The sequence below is a fragment of the Arachis stenosperma genome, chromosome 4, assembly GCF_014773155.1.
Source record: "Arachis stenosperma cultivar V10309 chromosome 4, arast.V10309.gnm1.PFL2, whole genome shotgun sequence".
Taxonomy (NCBI): Eukaryota; Viridiplantae; Streptophyta; class Magnoliopsida; order Fabales; family Fabaceae; genus Arachis; species Arachis stenosperma.
Window position 1 is genome coordinate 45,416,144 of NC_080380.1, and position 19,879 is coordinate 45,436,022.

Genomic DNA, 19,879 nt, shown 5'->3' on the forward strand with positions numbered 1-19,879 from the left:
ATGTCCTATCAGCTAATTGAAGAGCCATTCTTGTAGGTTTGGCCTCTTCTATCCTCATTCTTTTCATCATGGCCAAGGACATAAGGTTGATGCTAGCTCTCAGATCACATAGTGCCTTCTCAATGTTTATATCCCCTATAATGCAAGGAATTTGGAAGCTCCCAAGGTCTTTCATCTTTTGGAGAAGCTTCTTTTGTATGATGGCACTACATTCCTCATTGAGCACCACAGTTTTCTTTTCACCCCAGTTTCTCTTCCTTGTCATGAGCTCCTTTAAGAACTTGGCATAGAGTGGCATCTGCTCTAATGCCTCAGCAAAAGGTATGTTAATTTGAAGCTTCTTAAAAATCTCCAAGAACCTAGAAAAATGGCTATCCTTTTCGTCCTTCCTCAGCCTTTGTGGATAGGGTTGTTTTGGTACAAAGGACTTCAAAACTTGCTTTGGTGGGGGTGGTTCAGGTGTCTCTCCTTCCTTCTTGATTTCTGGTTCACTTGCAGCTTCTTCTTCTTGCTTGTTGTGACTTGAGGCTGCCTCATTTACCACCTTCCCACTTCTTAATATGATGGCCTTGCATTCCCCTCTTGGGTTGGCCATGGTATCACTAGGGAATGTATGTGTAGGCATTGGTATTTGCTTTGACAAGCTTCCTAGTTGCGCTTCTAGTTTTGAAATTGCTGTACCTTGGTTCCTCATGTTGGATCTGGCCTCTCCTTGAATTGCACCTATCTTCTTCTCAACTTGCACTTGTCTCTTTGCAACAGTGGCAATACTCCCTGTCAATTGTGCCATAGCAGCCTCCAACCTTGCAAAGTTATTGCTGATATCATATGGTTATAGGGTTGAGGATGATACATCTTGAGGTTGGTTGTTGTATGGTCGTTGGGTGGAGTGGTAGGGTGCATTTTGTGAGTTGTGGTAGGGTCTATTGTTGCTTGATTGATGGTTGGGGTTGTGGTTGTTGTATTGGTTAGAGTGGTATGGTTTATGATCTTGGTTATGGTTTTATTGGTTTTTCCATCCAAAATTTGGATGGTTCTTTCAACCTAGGTTGTATGTCTTGGCATTGGGATCATATGCTGGTCTAGAGGAATTGTTTACATAGTTAGCTTGCTCCTATTCACCTTCAACTGCTGGATTCTCTTCCACTTGTATAGGTGCTTAAACATGGACAACTGAGACTTGGTTCTTCTCCATTTGCTTGGTTAGAGCTACTAGTTGGGCTGTGATCACCTTGTTTTGAGCTTACAGAGCATCCATAGAATTGAGCTCCATTACTCCTCTTTTTTGAGTTCTATTAGAGGCATAGAAATACTCATTGTTGGCAACAATTTTTATGATGTCTATGGCCTCTTCAATGGTCTTCTTCTTGTTGAGAGAGCCTCCTGAAGAGTGATCTAGGGCCTTCTTTAATTCATATGACAGCCCCTCATAGAAGATGTGCAGCTGTACCCATTCGTTGAATATGTCCGGAGGGCACTTTCTTGTCAAGTATTTATATCTCTCCCATGCTTCATAGAGAGTTTTCCCATCTTATTATGTAAAGGTTTGAACCTCAGCTCTCAACCTATTGATTCTTTGTGAAAGGTAAAACCTTGCTAAGAACTTGTTAACAACATCCTCCCAAGTGGTAAGGCTTTCTTTAGGGAATGATTCCAGCCACTTTGATGTCTTGTCTCTAAGAGAGAAGGGAAACAAGAGCAGTTTGTAAGTGTTCGGATGAACGCCATTTGACTTCACAGTGTCACAAATCCTCAAGAATGTGGTTAGATGTTGATTGGGATCTTCTTGAGCGTTTTCTTCAAAGGAACAATTATTCTGAACAAGAGTGATTAGCTGTGGTTTAAGCTCAAAATTATTGGCATGAATGTTGGGTCTCAAAATGCTACTTCCATAATTCCCAGGGTTGGGATTTATGTAAGAGCCTAGCACTCTCATTTCTTGTGGAGCATGGTTGCCAACAGCTTCTTTATGGTGGTTGTGTGCTTGTCCTTCCATGGTTTGAGTTGGATCCTTTTCTTCTTCTTCTTCTTCACCAACCACCCTTTTGCCTCTTGCCACTGCTTCTCTTTTCAATCTTAAGAATGTTCTCTCTGGCTCAGAATCATAGGAGGTTACAGCTCCTCTTCTCCCTGGCATACACAACACAAAACACACAAAAGAAAAAGGTTATCACCCTTTGGAAGAGGGGTGGGTAAGTCCAAAGTAATTGATGCAAAGTATCAAATAGTTAGTGTGCTCCTTGTTAGAGTTAACATACAAACAATAAATAGTTAGGAATTAGAATATTAAACGAAATAAAGAATAAAAGATGAAATTAAAGGGACTAACAAAGATAAAGAAAATGCTTAATCTAAATGCTCATCAACTTAATCATTGTCAATGTAAAATTAATTCCCGAAAACGGCGCCATAAAACTTGATGACCAGAATTCACTCCCCATATAAAATGAATCCGTTCTTTGGCAAGCGCACCAAATTATTGTCAAGTAATAACCCACAGTAAAGTGGTGTCGAATCCATAGAGATTGATTGATTGAGCAATTTTAGTTGATAAGGGAATTTAGTCATGCTAATCAATAGAGAGAGTATTGGATAAAGAAAATTAAATAGCAGAAATGTAAATGACTCAAAAGTAAAGGAAAGCAATAAAGTACAGAAAAGAAAATGGAAAGTGTTTCGAGGGTTACCTGAAACTGAAGATCGATCTCAGATGAGATCTTCTGTACTGGTCAGAGCTGTTGCGTCCGACCTGTTTAGAGCTGGTGGCCAGAGCTGTCGTGTCTGACTTGTTAGACTTGGCGGTGCTACTGATCCTTCATCACCAGAGGGTGGTGGTACTTGCAAGAGACTCCGATGCTTAAGTTAACATGGGTTTTAAGCAGGTTTTTAGTAGAATCAGAGTATGAGTTATACCTGGGTGCTCTAGTATATTTATAATGGTGCGGAGTGACCATTCTGGAGATAAGATAGTTATCTTTATCTTATCTTTGAGTGAAGTCATCTTATCTTTTAAGGGAATCGCCTTTATCCTTCTAAGCTTGGGCTGCCCTTGGACCTGGGTCATTTTCCTATGTTTGGGCCCTTTCTTTGGGCTTTCGCAGCGGTTTATCCGAGCTTTTTGAGAAGAGGTTGGGTAATCCTGACCTGAAGAGGTCGGTCAACTTGTCATCAATCATCCCGGGTCATACAACTCGACCCAAGGCATGAACAGTGCCCCTGCTTGAGCGTGGTCTTCCTTTTGAGGTCGTTTCCTTTCAGACTTTCGACCTCTTCTTGAGAAGCTGAGCTCGAGCACTTTTTGTTGGGTTTGTTTGTAGAACTTCATTTTAGTAGCTCTAAAGGCGGAACGTTTCTCTTTGTAGCGCACATTTTTGCACTTCCTTAGGAACGTACGAGGGTTTTAAATGCCCATTAACTCCTCTTTTTTGCCGTTTCCCTCTTTGTCATTTTGAACTTCCAAAGCAAAAAGATTCAATTGTTGTTACCTCCTGATGCACGAAAACTTGTCTCTCAACAAATTTTCCTTCGGCAAGTATACCGAATTGTCGTCAAGTAAAAACTCACAATAGAGTGAGGTCGAATCCCACAGGGATTGATTGGTCAAGCAACTTTAGTTGAAAGAGTATGCTAGTTGAGCTAAACAGAGTATAGTTTGAGAATTACAGGAAATTAAATGGCGGGAAAGTAAATAGTAGAAAATAAAGTGCAGAATCTTAAATGGGAATTTGGGAAAGTGAGCATGGAAATAAATGGCAGAAAGTAAAGAGAATGGGTAAGATCAGAAATGGGGAATTCATTGGGCTCAGGAGATGTTGTATTCTCCGGATCAAGTTTATTTTCATCTCTCCCTCAATCAATGCATCTATTGATCTCCTTGGCAATCTTAGGTGATTGGATCCCAATTCCTTGGCAATCCAATTTCTCTAAGCTTGAACAATTGCCCAATTCCTTGATTTAATTGCTCATGGGAAGAGATAAAGCATGGTCACTGATTATACCACATGTATTTCTAAATCAAAGTGTTGGGAGGATTACATGTCACTATATCCGCCCAGACCCACTGAAGAACTGAAAATTGATGGTTTAGAAGTTATAGTAAATTCTCGTTGTAAGTATAATTACTAAACCAAGCAATCAACCTTTCTTACAAACGTTTTGGTTGTCACAAGTAACAAACCCCTAAATAAATTGACAACCGAAGTATTTAAACCTTGGGTCGTCTTCTCAAGGAATTGCAGGGAAGTATGAATTATTATTAGTTATGCAAAACAGTGTTTTTAGGGGTTGAAAAGGATTTGAACAAGAGAAAGGGATTGCAGGGAATTAATAGATTAATAACTAATAAAACTCTTGGCAAGGTATGAAAATTGAAGGTTCTATCCCTGTTATCCTTATCAATTGTGATGAGAATTGGATTTTTCTCCCACTATGTTAACCTCTAACTATGAAGGTAAGTTAAGTGGATGAATTGATTCAAATCCTCAAATTCCAGTCTTTCCTTGGGAAAATTTAGAATTATTGGATCTCGAATTAATTCTTGAAGAATTCCAATTTTCAGTCAACAATGAGTTTGATAACTCAAGAGTTACCAATTAATCAACCAAAGCCAAAAGGGAATAAAATCTAAATTAAATTAAAAGCATCAATAACATAAATAGAAGAAGGCAATCAAACTACGTTTAAACATAAATTCAAATTTAGCATGAAAGAGTTCATAAATTAAATTGGAAAAAGAAAAATAAATAAAAGGAATAATAAACCTGGAACTCAGAAGATGAAATCCTAATCCTAATGTAAATCCTAATCCTAATCATAATCCTAAACCTAAGAGAGAGGAGAGAACCTCTCTCTCTAAAAACTACATCTAAAACTAAAATTGTGAGTTATGAAAGGCATCTTGAGTCTCTGCAGGTTCCCTGACTTTAATCTGTGTTTCTGGGCCGAAAATTGGGTTGAAATGCAGCCCAGAATCTCTGCCAGTGACTTTTGTAATTCTGCAGATCGCACACGTCACGCGTCCACATCGTCCACGCGTTCGCGTCACTTAGCATTTCTCGTACCACGTGTGTGCATCGTCCACACTTTCGCATCGTTCGTGCAGCTTCCAATCCGCTCGGTCGCGTCAGGCACGCGAACGCGTCACTCCGATTTCTTCCATTTCGCACGGTCGCGTGAGCCATGCGACCGTGTGACTTCTCGCTGGTCATCTCCTCAATTCCTTGTGTTCTTTCTATTTTTGAACACTTCCTCTTTATTCTCTAAGCCATTCCTGCCCTATGAAGCCTGAAACACTTAACACACAGATCAAGGCATCGAATGGTAATAAGAGAGGATTAAGATTAGCTAAATTAAGACTAAAGAAGCATGTTTTCAAATATGTAATAATTTTAGGAAGGAAATATAAATGCATGCTAATTATATGAATAAGTGGGTAAAGACCATGATAAAACCACACAATTAAACACATTGTAAACCATAAAATAGTGGTTTATCACCCACCCCAATTTGGTCAAACATGAGAAAGTATTTCTAGCATGATCTCTTCGTCCCTTTTCCAAGGCTCAGAGGAGACCCAATTATGGAGAGTTTCTTTTCCAAGACAACTAACCAATTGAATTAAGATCGAAAGCTTTCTAGTAAATCAAAAGAGAAGAAAGAAGAAGAAGAATGAAAACTATAATTGATCCATCAAATTACAACAGAGCTCCCTAACCCAATGAAAGGGGTTTAGTTGTTCATAGCTCTAGAAATGGAAAATGGCAAAAAAGAATACATGCTTCAAAATGCAGAAAAGTAAATATACAGAGGGTAGTTCTCTAAAGTGCCAAGCTCCCGTATAGTTCAAAACTACTCCTATATATATTACTCTTCTTGATCTTCTAGTGAGTTCTTCAAGTCTTGGATGTGGGCCTGAGATCTTGAGTTGAAGCAGTTACAATCTTTAGTGGGCTCAGCTTGCAGAAAGGTATGAGTTCGGCATGGGCGTTAATGATGTTAACGTTAAGTGAAATTGTGGGTTCGAGAACGTTAGTGGCAATCACCTTTTTCACTAACGTTCCAACCCCATAAGTCCACGTTAACTTCAATGTTAGTGGCACTAATGTGACTACTAACGTTGGCTTATGTACCTTCGCAAGGGTTATTGGGACTTACCTTTCCCAATAACGTTGCCTTATGCCCTTATTTCCCTACGTTAGAGTTCACGTTAGTTTAACTAACGTGACTCTTAACGTGGGCATGCCTATCTTCGAGAGCGTTAGTGACACTTACCTTTGTCACTAACGCTCCAAACGCCCCTACTCTCCACGTTAGAGTTCATATTAACTAGGTTAACATGGCCACTAACGTGGTAGTGAATGCCATCTCCAACGTTAGTGACAAAGGTGAGTGTCACTAACGTTGGCTCATCAATCTTAGCTCCACATTAACTTTCATGTTAGTGGTCTTAACGTGACCACTAACGTGGGCAATGCTAGCTTGATCCAACGTTAGTGACAAAGGTGAGTGTCACTAACGTTGGCATTGTTCCTCCTTTCCACGTTAGAGTTCACGTTAACTAAGTTAACATGACTCTTAACGTGGCTCATTGCCAATTCTTGGAGTGTTAGTGGTGTTCACGTTTACCACTAACGCTGGAGCTCTCTTTATCTCCACGTTAACTACCATGTTAACCTAGTTAACGTGGCAATTAACGTGGGCTTATGATGGCTTCGCAAGCGTTATTGGTGATCACTTTTCTCATTAACGTTGCAAGCTCATTCCCATTCCACGTTAGTGGTCATGTTAATTAGATTAATGTGGCTACTAACGTGGTTCTTCCTTGCTTCCTTTGTCCTGAAATTAAGCAAATAAAGTGCATCAAAGCTCTAGCCAAAGTCATAAGATTATGCATCATCAATTTGTCATTCAATTCTTGTAAAATCCTCATGAAATCATGTAAAATTCACAATAGTTGCTTGAATCAAGGTGTAAGTGTATTTTCATCCAAAACTTGCCTTATTCACTAAGAAAATGCATGAAACTACCCTAAAACAGTAAAGAAAAGGTCAGTGAAACTGGCCTAGATGCCCTAGCATCACAACACCAAACTTAAAGCTTACTTGTCCCTAAGCATGTACTAAAACATATGTAGGATGAATGAAAGAAACAAGATGATTAATATAAAAGTAAAATTCCTGGTTTATGGGGTTTCATGCATAGCAACTTAGGTTCATTCCTTTACTGGGTTTTAGGCCTTTATCATGCCCTTGATCACTCTCTTGATTGCATCCTTTGAGACTTCCTAGTTGTTGATCCTTCCTTCTTTTTCAAGGTTTATTGCATTCCTTTTTAGGCTAAGTGCTCTGTAAGAGGGTGACTCTTTATGATAAGCTTTCAACCAACACTCCCGAACCAGTTGGTTCAAGGTGCTAGGTGTTAAAACACCCCTAAGGACTTACTCCCTCAAGTCTCTTTCCCCCATACATACACACCACAGGCACATGGTTTGTTTTCTTTCTTGAGACCTTGGTGTCCAGCACCTCTTTGGGTTACTAAGTGTTCTGTAGCAAAGGTCACTCTTGATAGTGGACTTTCAGCTGATAATCCCGGATTAGTTAATCCAAGTTACCAAGTGATAAGGAACCCCTAAGAGCTTATTCATCCAAGCATATCCCTTGGACATGGACACCACAGACACATGCCTCAATTTTCAAACCCTTGGTGCCTAGCATTGTTTCTTATTGTTTTTCCTTCCTTTTCAACTTTTATTGCTATTTCTCTTTTCTTATTGGGATCTTATTATTTAGTTAGTCTCATAGGATGTGTTTTAAGCATAGGATTCAGGATAGATAGTTGCCTTCCTATCTTGTTGGTGAACCAACTTAGCTAATTAATCACCCTACAACAAACATTAAGAATTCACTTCACAAGATAACTCCACTATTGTTCTTTTCATAACATCTTATTTTTGATTAACTTAAAGGACAAGCATACAAGTAAGGAAGGTGGAAATGCAGAAAGGACATTAGACTAGCAAACGTAAACTTAAGCAATGAAAACTCTAAAGACAGAATTGAAACTCCTAAGCTACCATGGAAGCATGTTCTATTTCATACATGATTTTCCTTATTTAAAGTTTGAAAAAGATAGACTAAGAAGGAACTCCACCACCTTTTACTCATGGGGATGCCTATGTCCCTTTGTCTTGGGGTCCTCCTTGATTGCTTGAGTCCTCATTTCCTTTGCGCTTCCCGATCAGCTTTTTCCAGAAACCAGCATCCTCCATCTTCTTCTTTAATGCTTCCTTTTGTTGTTTCACCTTTCCCTCTTCTTGTTCTGTCAAGTCCTTGCGGACTGCTTCATAACTTGGAATGGTAGTGTTCAAGTTATGCATATGCCCAGTCATATAAGTTAACTTGGCCTGAGTGTTTATGCTAAATTCTTCTCGATGTAGTTGCCTTCCTTCGTTAAGCACACTGAATTCGTTGAATGCTTTCATCTAGGCTATCTGGCATTGGTTGAGTTCTTGAAGATGTTTATCCTGGCTTTCTTGCCTTTCGGACACTTGATTGATGGCTTGGGTGAGCTGGGAGTAATGCTCCTGTTGCAACTTTATTTGCTGTTTCTGCCACTCTCTTTGTTGATCCATCCAACTAGAGAGTAGTTTTTCTTGATGATCCATCCTTTGAGCTTGGACATGTAGTTGCTGTTCTTGTCCCTCCATATAGCTACTTGCCATATACTCAATGGCTTCCTTGATGTGAAACAGATTTATATTGGTTGGATCATATTGTCCTTCTTGCTGGTACCCTTTTTGTTGGGGTTCTTCTTGGTGAGGTTCTTCTTGGTGGGGCTCTTCTTGTGCAGTTCTTTTCCCTATCCGAGGTCTTCTTTGTTGTTGAGCAGGTGTCACATAGTGTATGCGTTGGAGCATGAGTAAACTCCCAGGATTTACCCATTGTGGATTGTTATCTTCGAACACCACCTTGGCTTTCATGCATAGTCTCAGGATGGTGCTGGGGTACCAAAGTCTAACACCCAGATCATTCTTTTTGGCTAAATTATGGATCCCTTCAGCTATAATTTCATGCACATTGATGCTTCCACCCTTTACTAGACAATGTACCATGGTGGCTCGAGCAATATTGACCTCAGAATTATTTGCGGCTGGAAGGATAGATCTCCTTACGAGCTCAAACCGTCCCTTGGCTTTCGGGATGAGGTTTCCTCTCCTAATGAACCGCGGCCTCTTGTCTGAGTACCTTTCCCAATCAGACCCTATAACACACATATCACTCACAATTTCTTCAAGTTCACATTCGTCTGGGGCATTGCATATTCTTACTTGATAACTGAGTTCATTGAAATGTGGTGATTTCAGCTGAAGAGTCCTTGTTATAGCATTGGGGCTGAAATCCTCTTCTGTTTCTCTTACGTAACTTTTGAAGGTGGGGGCCCTAGTACTATCTTCTCTGGCCGCATTTGCATAGAACTCCTTGAGGAGGTTTGCATTTATCTTTGTCTATGGGTTGGTGAGCTTTTGCCAACCCCTCTGTGTAATCTTCTCTCTGATCTTTGGGCACTCATCCTCGTTGAACTGGAATGTCAATTCTGGAAAGATTTTCTTATTTTTGATCCGTTCATATTGGAGCTCATGGAAGGCGGTCTTGAATCTTCTGGCATCGGAAGGAGGTTGTTCCATAGGCTCCTTCTTCCTTCTCCTTTTAGAGCTAGATGAAGTCATGAGTAATGGTTGGTATGTTTGCGGCTCACAAGATGTGGCTGGGAGGGTGTGTATGGAACTTTTAGTAGAGGATGAAGTGTGTATTCGAGAGAAGAAAGGGAGATGAATGAGAACAAGAAGTGTGTACGGAGAGTTTGTAGAATGGGAATCATTTATATAGAAGAATAATGGGTGTTTGAAAGGTGTGGATTGATAGTGTTATTTTCATGATGGACGGTTGGGGTTTGGCCTTGGATGAGCACGAGGATCACCCCTTTTATGAGGGTCTTGGTTTAGTCTCCAAGGCTATCCAACTCCCAATGTTGCATGGCAACACTTCCAAAGATACTCCCCTTGAAGACAAGTGTGAGGTTTTCTTGGTATAGTGGCCGAATCTCCCTTCCTTGATTGTCCTATCAAGTACCATCAATACCCTTTTTGATTTCCTATCTAAGACAAAAGGAATGCAAATTGGTCAATTGAATTCTTGGTGGGAAAAATTAAAGTGTGAAATAGCTACTATTAAAATCTTTTTCTTTTGTTTTTGAAATAACTAAATGCTTTTCATGGATACAAATCAATCGACCACTCAATTTCCCATGCATGCAACGTTGGTAACACCAAACTTGTTGGTGATCATATGGTGTAATAGGACTCAAAAAGAATCTCATATCATGAAGTATGTTCAGGTCCTTCTTGGTATGCCTTGAACACCAAACTTATGATGTACTATATGTTGCATGTAGGGATTCTTATATTGTTTGTCGAAGTTGATTTAGAATCCATGAACTTTGCTTTATTACTACTTTTAGAGATTAAAAAGAAAGGGTACATAGGTTGCCTCCCATGAAGCGCTTCTTTAGCGTCATTAGCTTGACGTTCGGCCTCTGTTAGGGTGGTTGGTAGTGCTTCAAATCTTTCCCCCTGCCATATACCTGTTTCCATTGGCCTTGTTGACAAGTTCCACATGTTCTAAGGACAAGATTTTGTTGATGGTGTATACTGGAGGCAGCTGAGATGGAATGGTGGGGAGATGGGGTGGTATAGATGGAAAGTAGGTGGAGACCACCTCATCTCCTGAAGAGAAATCTTCTGTAGGGATCTTCTTGTTTTTCTATCACCTTGGGACTTTTTTTCTTGTGTCCCTTGATGTCACTTTGCTGCTTGTGGTTTTCTCTTTGAGGAAAGTTTTATTGCTTGTCTCATATGATTCTGGTGAGTTTGGTTCCTCTTGGATTGCATTTGGGTGCTGCTCCTTTTGATCACATTAGTTGTCACCAATGGGGATTTTCAGGTGTGGTGCTTGTGTTCTGATGAGCGGATAATTTATACGCTTTTTGGCATTATTTTTAGGTAGTTTTTAGTAGGATCTAGCTACTTTTAGGGATGTTTTTATTGGTTTTTATGCTAAATTCACATTTCTGGACTTTACTATGAGTTTGTGTGTTTTACTGTGATTTCAGGTATTTTCTAGCTGAAATTGAGGGACCTGAGCTAAACTTTGATAGAAGGCTGACAAAGGACTGCTGATGCTGTTGGATTCTGACCTCCCTGTTGATGAGCGGATAATTTGTACGCTTTTTGGCATTGTTTTTAGTATGTTTTTAGTATGATTTAGTTAGTTTTTAGTATATTTTTATTAGTTTTTAATTAAAATTCACTTTTCTAGACTTTACTATGAGTTTGTGTGTTTTTCTGTGATTTCAGGTATTTTCTGGCTGAAATTGAGGGACCTGAGCAAAAATCTGATTCAGAGACTGAAAAGGACTGCAGATGCTGTTGGATTCTGACCTCCCTGCACTCGAAGTGGATTTTCTGGAGCTACAGAAGTCCAATTGGCGCGCTCTCAACGGCGTTGGAAAGTAGACATCCTGGGCTTTCCAGCAATATATGATAGTCCATACTTTGCCCAAGATTTGATGGCCCAAACCGGCGTTCAAAGTCACCTTCAGAATTCCCAGCGTTAAACGCTGGAACTGGCACCAAAATGGGAGTTAAACGCCCAAACTGGCATAAAAGCTGGCGTTTAACTCCAAGAAGAGTCTCTACACGAAAAATGCTTCATTGCTCAGCCCAAGCACACACCAAGTGGGTCCGGAAGTAGATTTTTATGTCATTTACTCATCTTTGTAATTCTTAAGCTACTAGTTCCCTATAAGTAGGACCTTTTACTATTATATTTTTCATCTTCGGACATCTAGTTCTTAGATCAGATCTTGGTTCTTCTGGTTCCCTATCTGGGACCGAAGCCAATGATCACTCTTGTTCTTATGTATTTTCAACGGTGGAGTTTCTACACACCATAGATTAAGGTGTGGAGCTCTGCTGTACCTCGAGTATTAATGCAATTACTATTGTTCTTCTATTCAATTCCGCTTGTTCTTTGTCCAAGATATCACTTGTTCTTCAACTTGATGAATGTGATGATCCGTGACACTCATCATCATTCTCACCTATGAACGTGTGACTGACAACCACCTCCGTTCTACCTTAGATTGGGTGAATATCTCTTGGATTCCTGATACACGATGCATGGTTGATCGCCTGACAACCGAGTGCTCGCCTGACAAACGAGCCAGCCATTCCGTGAGATCAGAGTCTTCGTGGTATAGGCAAGAACTGATGGCGGCATTTAAGAGAATCCGGAAGGTCTAACCTTGTCTGTGGTATTCTGAGTAGGATTCAATGATTGAATGACTGTGACATGCTTCAAACTCCTGAAGGCGGGGCGTTAGTGACAGACGCAAAAGAATCACTGGATTCTATTCCGGCCTGATTGAGAACCGACAGATGGATAGCCGTGCCGTGACAGGGTGCGTTGAACATTTCCAATGAGAGGATGGGAGGTAGCCACTGACAACGGTGAAACCCTTACATAAGCTTGCCATGGAAAGGAGCAAGAAGGATTGGATGAAGACAGTAGGAAATCAGAGAGACGGAAGGGAAAGTATCTTCATACGCTTATCTGAAGTTCTCACCAATGATATACATAAGTATCTCTATCTTTATCTTTATGTTTTATTCATATATCATCTATACCCATTTGAGTCTGCCTGACTAAGATTTACAAGGTGACCATAGCTTGCTTCATACCAACAATCTCCGTGGGATCGACCCTTACTCGCGTAAGGTTTATTACTTGGACGACCCAGTGCACTTGCTGGTTAGTTGTGCGAAGTTGTAGTGATCACAATTTCGCGCACCACCTGTACTCGAAATGGATTTTTTAGAGCTACAGAACCTTAAATTGCGCGCTATCAACGGCTTTAGAAAGTAGACATCCAGAGCTTTTCCGCAATATATAATAGTCCATACTTTATTCGAGATTAAACGACGCAAACTGGCTGACGTTAGGAATTTTGCCAGTAAAGAAGTTCATAAAAACAGTTGCGTTGTAGATATAGTCTTTAAACCAACAGAAATCCCTTCGTACAAATGTTTGGGTGTCACAAGTAACAAACCACTTTAAAAATTGTTAACCGAGTATTCAAACCTCGGGTCGTCTTCTCAAGGAACTGCAAGGGGGTATGTTCTTATTATTGGCTATAAAGGTTGTAATCGGGGTTTGAAAGATGAGAAGCAAGTGATTTAAATGACAATTAATTTAAATGGCGATTAAAAGTAATTAATAACTGTAAAAACAACTTTTGGCAAGCTAAGAGAAATTGGAAGTCCAACTTGGTGATCTCTCTCAATAATAATGAAAGTTGTATCTAATTTCCACTTAGTCAACCTTTAAAGTAAAGGAAAGTCAAGGGACTAATTAGTTGATCTTTGAATCCTATTTATTTCCTAAGAAAAAGTTGGGATTATTGAAGTTCAGTTCAATTAGCAAGATAACGATGATCAATTATGCTGAGTTTGATAACTGTTGAGTTACTGATTTCTTAACCAAGACCAAAAGAGAGAAAGTAAATTACTGGAATAAAAATATCTTCAAATCGGAAACAATGATAATTAAAAGGAACAATCATAAACTGGAATACTTCAAATATCATTAATAATAATCTGTAACATGGAATAATTCATAACTTGAATCATAAAAGTAAATAATCAATTCAAAGCTGGAATAAATAAACATAGTGAAAGGTAATCTTAAAACAAAGGAATATAAAACCTGGATCGAGAGTCACTCTTAAAAACAAAGAGAAGTCCTAAATCCTAAGAGAGAGAGGAGAGAACCTCCCTCAAAACTAAATCTAAATAATTAAAAAATAAAAATGCGAGCTCTCCTGAATGGATGCATTCCCACACTTTATAACCTCTAGTCTATTGATGAGCGGATAATTTATACGCTTTTTGGCATTATTTTTAGTATGTTTTTAGTATGATCTAGTTAGTTTTTAGTATATTTTTATTAGTTTTTAGTTAAAATTCACTTTTCTGGACTTTACTATGAGTTTGTGTGTTTTTCTGTGATTTCAGGTATTTTCTGGCTGAAATTGAGGGACCTGAGCAAAAATCTGATTCAGAGACTGAAAAGGACTGCAGATGCTGTTGGATTCTGACCTCCCTGCACTTGAAGTGGATTTTCTGGAGCTACAGAAGCCCAATTGGCGCGCTCTCAACGGCGTTGGAAAGTAGACATCCTGGGCTTTCCAGCAATATATGATAGTCCATACTTTGTCCAAGATTTGATGGCCCAAACCGGCGTTCAAAGTCACCTCAAGAAATCCCAGCGTTAAACGCTGGAACTGGCACCCAAATGGGAGTTAAACGCCCAAACTGGCATAAAAGCTGGCGTTTAACTCCAAGAAGTGTCTCTACACGAAATTGCTTCATTGCTCAGCCCAAGCACACACCAAGTGGGCCCGGAAGTGGATTTTTATGTCATTTACTCATCTTTGTACACCTTAGGCTACTAGTTATCTATAAGTAGGACCTTTTACTATTGTATCTGGGACTTTGGTAGCTATCTTCGTTTTATGCTATCTTAGATCATTGGGAGGCTGGCCATTCGGCCATGCCTAGACCTTATGCTTATGTATTTTCAACGGTGGAGTTTCTACACACCATAGATTAAGGTGTGGAGCTCTGCTGTACCTCGAGTATTAATGCAATTACTATTGTTCTTCTATTCAATTCCGCTTGTTCTTTGTCCAAGATATCACTTGTTCTTCAACTTGATGAAGGTGATGATCCGTGACACTCATAATCATTCTCACTCATGAACAAGGTGACTGACAACCATTCTTGTTCTACAAGCAATCAAAGCTCTAGTGAATATCTCTTGGATTCCTGATAACACGATGCATGGTTGATCGCCTGACAACCGAGTGCTCGCCTGACAAACGAGCCAGCCATTCCGTGAGATCAGAGTCTTCGTGGTATAGGCGAGAACTGATGGCGGCATTCAAGAGAATCCGGAAGGTCTAACCTTGTCTGTGGTATTCTGAGTAGGATTCAATGATTGAATGACTGTGACGTGCTTCAAACTCCTGAAGGCGGGGCGTTAGTGACAGACGCAAAAGAATCACTGGATTCTATTCCGGCCTGATTGAGAACCGACAGATGGATAGCCGTGCCGTGACAGGGTGCGTTGAACATTTCCAATGAGAGGATGGGAGGTAGCCACTGACAACGGTGAAACCCTTGCATAAGCTTGCCATGGAAAGGAGTAAGAAGGATTGGATGAAGACTGTAGGAAAGCAGAGAGACGGAAGGGAAGGCATCTTCATGCGCTTATCTGAAGTTCCTACCAATGAATTACATAAGTATCTCTATCTTTATCTTTTATGTTATTTTCGTTCATCATCATATTCATTTGAGTCTGCCTGACTGAGATTTGCAAGATGACCATAGCTTGCTTCATACTAACAATCTCCGTGGGATCGACCCTTACTCACGTAAGGTATTACTTGGACGACCCAGTGCACTTGCTGGTTAGTTGTGCGAAGTTGTGTAATGCCATGGAATTGAACTACCAAGTTTTTGGAGTTCATGACCGGGGATTATGAGAGTTGTGAAAAGTATTGTTCACAATTTTGCGCACCAAGTTTTTGGCGCCGTTGCCGGGGATTGTTCAAGTTTTGAGCAAGCTTTTTGTCCGGTAACATCAGTGCCAAATTTCTGATCCGGCAACAAGCACCAAATTTTTGGCGCCGTTGCCGGGGATTGTTCAGTTTGGACAACTGAAGGTTCATCTTGTTGCTTAGATTAGGTATTTTTTTTTCCGAAATTCTTGAAGATGAATTCTAGAGTTTCATGATGATTTGTTGAAGTCTAGTTGGCTGAGAAGCCATGTCTAATCTCATTGGACCGAGGTTTCAACTTATCATCACAAGAGCTTGTTGATTTTTGTCAATCTTGCTTTTGGAGCAGTGATCTGCTAAGGCTTGGCTGGCCTTTGGCCATGTCTAGTGTTTTGGACCGAAGCTTTCTTTGAAAGCTTGGCTGGCTGTGAAGCCATGTCTAATTCCTGGACCGGAGTCTTAGACTAGCATTGCACTGATTCCTGGAATTCTCATTAAGAATTTTGATACCTTTTTCCACTTAATTCTCGAAAAACACAAAAAAAAAATTATAAAAACCAAAAATATTTTATGTTTCTTGTTTGAGTCTGGTATCTCATCTTAAGTTTGGTGTCAATTGCATGCATTCATTCATGTGTCTTAGTGATCTTCAAAATGTTCTTGATGATTTACTTGCTCTGATCTTTGAATTCTATTGACTTGAAGTGTTTTGTGTGTCTCATATGCATTCTCATATTGTTAGTGTCAGTGGTATACAAACTGCTAAGTTTGGTGTCTTGCATGCATTGTTATTTGATTCTTGTTACATTTTGATTTTTCCTTATTATCAAAAATCCAAAAATATTTCTAATTTGTGTCTTTTCAAGTCAATAATACCAAGAATTGAAGATTCAGAACATACTGCAGAGGAATTATACAGAAAAAGCTGAGCATTCAAAAATGCCCAGTGAAGAAGACAGACTGGCGTTTAAACGCCAGCCAGGGTACCTGGTTGGGCGTTTAACGCCCAAAGAGGTAGCATTTTGGGCGTTAAACGCCAGAATGGATACCATTCTGGGCGTTTAACGCCAGGATGGCAAAGGGGGAAGATTTTGTTTTCAAATCAATTTTTTTTCAAGTTTTCAAAGTTTTTCAAAATCAAATCTTTTTCAAATCATATCTTTTCAATCAAATGTTTTCAAAATCAATTTCTTTCCTTTTGCAAAGATACTTACTAACAATTAATGATTTGATTGAACATCTCAAATTTGTTGCCTTTTCTGTTGAGAAAGGTTTAATGTTTGAATCATATCTTTTCTTGTTAAGCAAGCCATTAATTTTTAAAATCAAATCTTTTTTTTTTAAATTGTTTTCAAATCATATCTTCTCAATCACATGTTTTTAAAACCAATCATATCTTCTTAACCACATCTTTTTCAAAATAGTTTTCAATCAAGTCTTTTTGATTTCTAATTTTAAAATCTTTTTCAAAAAAAAAAAAACACTTGATTTCTTTTCCACTTTCAATTTTTGAAAATTATCAATCAATTTTTAAAATGTTTTTAACATCTTTCTAATTAATTTTCGAAAAATTCTCTTCCCTCCTTCTCACATCCTTCTATTTATGGAGTACTACTCCTTCTTAATGCACAATTCGAACTTTATCTCATCAAGTTCGAATTCTTCTACCTTCTTTCCTCTATTTTTCTTTTCCTCTGACACCTTAAGGAATCTCTATACTGTGACATAGAGGATTCCACATCTTCTTGTTCTCTTCTCTTTCATATGAGCAGGAGCAGAGACAAAGGCATTCTTGTTGAAGCTGACCCTGAACCTGAAAGGACCTTGAAGAGAAAGCTAAGAGAAGCCAAAGCACAACTCTCTTTAGAGGACCTGACCGAATTCTTCAAAGAAGAAGAACACATGGTAGCCGAAAACAACAACAATGCCAACAATGCAAGGAAGGTGCTGGGTGACTTTACTGCACCTACTCCCAACTTCTATGGGAGAAGCATCTCTATCCCTGCCATTGGAGCAAACAACTTTGAGCTCAAGCCTCAATTAGTTTCTCTAATGCAACAGAATTGCAAATTCCATGGACTTCCAATGGAAGATCCTCATCAGTTTTTAGCTGAGTTCTTGCAAATCTGTGACACAGTCAAGACTAATGGGGTTGACCCTGAGGTCTACAGACTGATGCTATTCCCTTTTGCTGTAAGAGACAGAGCTAGAATATGGTTGGACTCACAACCTAAAGATAGCCTGGACTCTTGGGAAAAGCTAGTCAATGCCTTCTTGGCAAAGTTTTTTCCACCTCAAAAATGGAGTAAGCTTAGAGTGGAAGTCCAAACCTTCAGACAGAAGGATGGAGAATCCCTCTATGAAGCTTGGGAAAGATACAAACAATTAATCAGAAGATGTCCCTCAGACATGCTTTCTGAATGGAGCATCATAGGTATCTTCTATGATGGTCTCTCTGAACTATCCAAGATGTCTTTGGATAGCTCTGCTGGAGGATCTCTTCATCTGAAGAAGACGCCTACAGAAGCTAAAGAGCTAATTGAAATGGTTGCAAATAACCAATTCATGTACACTTCTGAAAGAAATCCTGTGAACAATGGGACTAGTCAGAAGAAAGGAGTTCTTGAGATTGACACTCTGAATGCCATACTGGCTCAGAACAAGATATTGACTCAACAAGTCAATTTGATTTCTCAAAGTCTGTCTGGAATGCAAAATGCACCTGGCAGTACTAAGGAAGCTTCATCTGAGGAAGAAGCTTATGATCCTGAGAACCCTTCAATCGAAGAGGTGAATTACCTAGGAGAACCCAATGGAAACACCTATAATTCTTCATGGAGAAATCACCCAAATTTCTCATGGAAGAATCAAGAGAGACCTCAACAAGGTTTCAATAATAATAATGGTGGAAGAAACAGGTTTAGCAATAACAAGCCTTTTCCATCATCTTCTCAGCAACAGACAGAGAGTTCTAAGCAGAATACCTCTGACTTAGCAACAATGGTCTCTGATCTAATCAAAACCACTCAAAGTTTCATGAATGAAACAAGGTCCTCCATCAGAAATTTGGAAGGACAAGTGGGTCAGCTGAGCAAGAAAGTTACTGAACTCCCTCCTAGTACTCTCCCAAGTAATACAGAAGAAAATCCAAAAGGAGAGTGCAAGGCCATAACCATGGCCGAATATGGAGAGGAAAGAGAGGAGGTGGACGCCACTGAGGAAGACCTCAATGGGCGTGCACCAACCTCCTCTGAGTTCCCCAATGAGGAACCATGGGAATCTGAGGCTCAAAATGAGACCATAGAGATTCCATTGGACTTACTTCTGCCTTTCATGAGCTCTGATGAGTATTCCTCCTCTGAAGAGGATGAGTATGCCACTGAAGAGCAAGTTGCTAAATATCTTGGAGCACTCATGAAGCTAAATGACAAGTTATTTGGAAATGAGACTTGGGAAGATGAACCTCCCTTGCTCACCAAAGAACTGGATGACTTGTCTAGGCAGAAATTACCTCAAAAGAGACAAGATCCTGGGAAGTTTTCCATACCTTGTACCATAGGCACCATGACCTTCAAGAAGGCCCTGTGTGACTTAGGGTCAAGTGTGAACCTCATGCCTCTCTCTGTAATGGAGAAGCTAGGGATCTTTGAGGTACAAGCTGCAAGAATCTCATTGGAGATGGCAGACAACTCAAGAAAACAAGCTCATGGACTTGTAGAGAATGTTTTGGTAAAAGTTGAAGACCATTACATCCCTACTGATTTCATAGTCCTAGAGACTGGGAAGTGCATGGATGAATCCATCATCCTTGGCAGACCCTTCCTGGCCACAGCAAAGGCTGTGATTGATGTTGATAGAGGTGAACTAATCATTCAAGTGAATGAAGAATCCTTTGTGTTTAAGGCTCAAGGATATCCCTCTGTCACCATGGAGAGGAAGCTTGAAGAGCTTCTCTCAAATCAGAGTCAAAAAGAGCCCCCACAGTCAAACTCTAAGTTTGGTGTTGGGAGGCCACAACCAAACTCTAAGTTTGGTGTTGAACCCCCACATTCAAACTCTAAGTTTGGTGTTGGGAGGTTCCCACATCGCTCTGATCATTTGTGAGGCTCCATGGGAGCCATCTGTCAAGCTACTGACATTAAAGAAGCGCTTGTTGGGAGGCAACCCAATGATTATATTTTATATATTTTCTTTTGTTATTTTA

At 39.8% G+C, this 19,879-nt stretch overlaps 1 non-coding gene across 1 annotated transcript; it reads right to left on the reverse strand.

Moving 5' to 3' along the window:
• Window positions 1–17,982: 17,982 nt before the first annotated feature.
• LOC130978131 (small nucleolar RNA R71) lies at window positions 17,983–18,090 on the reverse strand. Its single transcript, XR_009085791.1, has one exon. It is a non-coding gene; the product is annotated as a small nucleolar RNA R71 (small nucleolar RNA).
• Between the last annotated feature and the right edge of the window lie 1,789 nt (window positions 18,091–19,879).